Genomic DNA, 5665 nt, shown 5'->3' with positions numbered 1-5665 from the left:
CAACAAACCAAGAGAGGGCTATGGGAACAACTGAGTTGGAAGTATCAGCAGCCACTTCTGGAGCTTTTACCCCATAAATGGTTTAAAAAAAAAAAAAGTCAAATTGGTCAGATTATAGGGGCCTCTTTATTGCTACTGGGAGCTGGACTCTATTACTTTGTCCATACTTGGATGCAGATTGAAGTCCTGGGTGGCAATCCCAGGGTGAAGAGGAGCATTAAAACAGCAGAGCTTTTGTCCATAGAGGAGCAGCGATGCTCTCACTCTCATAAGTCAGAAAAGAGTGTTTCTCTTAACTCACAATCCTGAGCACAAGCATAAGAGTAGTAAACACACCTCTGATTAGATCAAACCATCTTGATAGAACTGAAAACTTACAGGTCTAGAAGTATCTCTGAAAACAGCTGTACAAAGTCCCTGAAGTTTGGAAGCTTTTATACTGGAATGAAAGACCTTCATCAGCAAAGAGTTAAAAGTCAATAACTAGGCTGAAATAATGGCAAACAACAGAAAAAAAAAACTGATCACATACAGTTACTACAGTGACAAGAAAAATCAAAACACACACTCAGAAAATAGCAAAATCAAAACCCCTATATCCAAAGCTGCCAAAAAAATCATGAATTGGTTTCAGGCCATGGAAGAACTCAAAAAGGATTTTTAAAATCAAGTAAGAGAGGTAGAGGAAAAAATGGGAAGAGAGTGATGCTAGAAAAATTATTAAATAAAGAGTCAAAAGCATGATAAAGGAGGCACAAAAAATAATGAAGAAGATAACTCCTTAAAAAACAGAATATGGACAAAAAAATCACATGAAGAGAAGAATATCTTGAAAAGCAGAATTAGCCAAATAGAAATATATATGCAAAAATTCACTAAAGAGAAGAACTCTTTAAAAAGTAAAATTGGCCAAATAGAAAAGGAAGTATACAACTTTACTGAAGAAAATATTACTTAAAAATTAAGTTGAACAAGTGGAAACTAATGACTTTAGGAGACATTTAAAAACAATAAAACAAAATCGAGAGATGGACAAAAAAAAGAAAAAGTAAAATATCTCATTACAAAAACAACTTACCTTAAAAAAATAGATCCAGGAGAGATAATTTAAAAATTATTGGACTTCCTGAAAGCCTTGATTTTAAAAAAAGAGCATAGACACCACCTTTCAAGAAATTATCAAGGAAACTGCCCTGAGATTCTAGAATCAAAGGGTAAAATAGAAATCAAAAGAATCCACCAATAACCTCCTGAAAGAGATCCCAAAATCAAAACTCTCAGAAATATTACAGCCAAATTCCAGAGCTCACAAGTCAAGGAGAAAACAATGCAAGCAGCCAAAAAAAACAATTCAAGTTTGGTGGAGCCACAATAATTTTAATATAAGATTTAGCAGTTTCTACATTAAAGATTTGAAATATAATAAAGGAGCTAGGATTACAACAACAACAACAACAACAACAAATCACCTCTCCAGAAAAACTGCATGTAATGCTTTGGGGGGTTAGGGTGGAGGTGAGAGGAATGGATATTCAGTGAACTAAAGGAGTTTCAAGCCCTTCTGATTAAAAGACCAGCACTGAATAGAAAATTTGACTTCCAAACAGAAGACTTAAGAGAAGCATAAAAAAGTAAATAGGAAAGAGAAATCACAAGGAACTTAATAAGATTAAATTGTTTATATCCCTACACAGGAAGATAATACTTGTAACCTGTAAGAACTTTCTCATTATTAGGACAATTAAAAGGCATAAATATGGAGGGCACAAGTGTGAAAGGAATTTGATGGGATGACATCTTAAAATAAAATTAAGGAGTGAGAAAGAGGAAGGCACTGTGAGAAAGGGAAAGAGAGGAATAGAATGGTGGTAAATTATTTTACATAAAAGAGGAAAGAAAGGGCTTATATACAGTGAAAGGGAAGACAAGGGAAGTGGCAAGGAATGCTTGAACCTTACTCTCATTGGACTGGCTCAAAAGGGGAAAAACATATACATTCAATTGGGTCTAGAAATCTGTCTTACCCTACAGACCAGTAGGAGGTGAAAGGGATAAGAGAAAAGAGAGGTGGTTCATAGAAGAAAGGATGGATTGGGGATGCAATAATCAGAAACAAAACACTTGGAGGAAGGATTGGCATTTCCTCAATTTCCAGTTCTTTGCTACCACAAAAAGAACTGCCATAAACCCCAGTTTTTCCACATCCCCTCCAACATCCAATGTTTTTACGTTTTTTGTCTTATTAGCCACTCTGATATGTGTGAGGTGAGACCCCAGAGTTATTTTAATTTGTATATCTCTAATCAATAGTGACATAGAGTATTTTTTCATATGACAACAAATAGCTTTAATTGCTTCATCTGAAAACTTCCCATTCAAGTCCTTTGACCATGTATCTATTGAAAAATGTTGTAAAAATTTTTTTTGAAGCGGCTTCTCTGATTAAGGTCTCATCTCTCAAATATATAAAGAAATGAATAAAATTTGCAAAAAATAAAAGCCATTTTCCAATTGACAAATAATCAAAATATGAACAATTAGTTTTCATATGAAGTAATTAAAATTATCTATAGCCATATGAAAAAAAATTCTCTATAAATCACTACTGATTAAAGAAATGTAAATTTAAAAATTCTGAGGTACTACCTCATACCTATTAAACTGGCTAATTAGGAAAAAAACAAAAATGACAAGTGTTGGAAGAATGTGGGAAAATTGAGACACTAATGCACTGTTGGTACACTGATTCAATCATTATGTAAATTAATAGAGAACTATCGTCATTATAGCAGCTCATTTCTGGTGGCAAAGAACTAGAAATTGAGTGGATACCCATCAACTATAGCATGACTAAACAATTTGTGGTATATGATTGTGATGGAATACTATTGTGCTGTAAGAAATGATGAGCTAGATGCTCTCAAAACAACCTTGAAAGATTTGGATAAATTGATTCAAAGTAAAATGAGTAGAACCAAGAGAATATTGTACAAAGTAACAGCAATATTATAAGATAACTAACCATGAATGACTTAGTTATTCTCAGCAATACAATGATCCAAGACAACTCTGAGGAACTTATCATGAAAAATGTGATCCATCCCTAAAGAAAGAACTGATGGAGTCTCTGAATACAAATCAACGCATACTTTTCTTTTTTTTTTACTTTGTTTACTTTTCTTGGGCTTTTACTTTGATCTTTGTTTTCTTTTACAAGATGACTAATATGGAAATACATTTTGCATAACTATACATGTATAACATTGAAATTCTTCCCTTCTCAAGAAAAGGGGTAGGGAAGGAGGAAGAGAATTTGCAACTCAATTTTTAAAACGAATGTTGAGGGGTAGTTAGATGGTGCAGTGATAGAGCACCAGCGCTGGAGTCAGGAAGACCTGAATTCAAATCCAGTCTTAAACACCTACTACTTCCTAGCTGTGTGACCCTGGGCAAGTCACTTAACCCCAATTGCCTTGCAAATAAACCCCAAACAAACAAAAAACAAGTGTTGAAAATTATTTTTTATGTGTAATTGGGGAAAAACAAATTCTAAATTAAAAAAATAAAGTATTACTTAAACATGAGAAAATATTAGAAGTGCCAAGGATGACATCAGAGAACTCTTGTATTAGCTCTATGAAGCAACTGAATTGACTTAACCAAACCAAGCAAGGTTTAGAGAATCGAAAGAATAACCATAAAGCAGTATTGAGCTATGAATCAAGTAGAATAGGAAACACTCCTACACAGATCCTACAAAAACTAAACTCTGGATATATCCTGTAGCATTATCCTGAAATTACAAACAGATTGGAAAACAGATTAATAAATGATAATTTAAGGGTTATCAGATGACCTGATCACCATAATCAAAAACCAGCCTAGACACTTTTCAAGAAATCATAAAATTTAAGACTTGTAGGAACTAGAGGGTAAGGTAAAAATCAAAAGAATCCACTATTTGTCTCCTTACATAAAACCTCAAATGAAAAATCTCAAATAATTGGAGGTGCACAAGTAGAAATCTATACAAACAAAAAGGGGTCAGGCAATACTTGAATCTCACTTTCACTTGAATTAGTCAAAAAGGAGAATAGCCACATATATAGCTGTATACAAAAATGTGTTCCACTCAACAGAAAAACAGGAGGACATTGGAAAATACATGTAAAGTAAAAACAGAAGATATCAGTAAGATTTATGTTTTTTTTTTTTTTAATTACAAGAAAGTCAGTAGAAATATTTTGTTTGTTTTTCAAAATGGGTAGAGGATGAATATCAGTAGTTCTGGGCTCTGTGATACTATGGGACAGATGTTCTCTGTATAGAAAGAAAAAGATCCTGTCCATATATGTAGATATGGATAAAGACACTTATATTAATATAATCTAAAAGTGAGAATAATCTTTTAGAACCATTGAACTGTATTTGAGATTTTCCTCTATTATATCCTTAAAATATGATCATCTACCAAGCAACAAGAAGTTGAGGATCTCACCATGTCACAAAGTGGTCTTTTCTGTTATTGGACAAGGTCACACTGTTAGAAAGTTCTTCCTTAGAATAATTGGTATTTATAAGTTATATTACAGTTTATATACTGTTTTTTACATACATTGTCTCATTTTATACTCATAACATCTTACATTACAGGCAGGAAGTTATCATAGGACCTCAGAAGCATTTAGTCTAACCCCTTCATTTTATAGAAAAAGAAAACAAGAACTGGAAAGGCCATTTGTCCAAGGCCTCAGAAGTTTAAGTATCAGAAACCCAGCTTCTCTGATTCTACATCAAGTATTTTCTCCATTTATCATTATATTCATTTTATAGGTAAGAAAACGGACTAAGAGAGAATTTGTTAACTGCTAAAGATTTCATACATTATAGTATGTGGTACAGTTAATTCTCAAACCCTGGTCTCCTAGATCTGAACCCAAAATTTTTGCCCTATACATCAAGCCAAAATTTAACTTTCTTTAACTTTTATCTATTGGTTCTTCCCTTTGGAATAACATAATGTCTACTGCTTTTTCAGTAGACAGTTATCCAAATAATTTAAAGATGGTGGCTGTGTCCAACATTTCTCTTTTCCAGTCCACAGACCTTCTAAGTCCTTCAAGTGTTTGTTCGTCAATGATATTATTTCCAGGCCTCTCTTCATGCTTATTTTGGACACATTATTTTGTTAACACCCCTATTAAAATGTGGCGTCTGGAACTGAACACAATACTTCAGTTGTGTTCTCTAAGTCCGGCACAAATTACTCCATTACCCCCTCACAATTTGGACACTACGGCTAGTCTAAAATTACTTTTGATACAGCATCTCACACTATTGGTTCATAATGAGTTTATAGTTACCTAAAATCCCAGCCCTTCTTCATTTGAACAGCTGTGAAAATCAGTGGTTATTTTGAAATGGAAATGTTAAATTTTAAATTTGTCTGTAAATTTCAATTTTATTGGTTTTAGCCCATGTTCCAACCCACCAAGATAATTTTTAAATCTTGATTTTGTCATCTACCATTTTAATTATTCTTCTCATTAGGTCATCCAAAAATTTGATTAGGGTATCTTTTAAATCTTTATCTAAGACATATATAAAAATGGTAAACAGATTGAAGCTAATATATGCTTCTAGAAGCCAGCCTCAAGGTTGACAA

The sequence above is a fragment of the Antechinus flavipes genome, chromosome 4, assembly GCF_016432865.1.
Source record: "Antechinus flavipes isolate AdamAnt ecotype Samford, QLD, Australia chromosome 4, AdamAnt_v2, whole genome shotgun sequence".
Classification (NCBI taxonomy): domain Eukaryota; kingdom Metazoa; phylum Chordata; class Mammalia; order Dasyuromorphia; family Dasyuridae; genus Antechinus; species Antechinus flavipes.
This window is presented reverse-complemented; position numbering follows the sequence as displayed.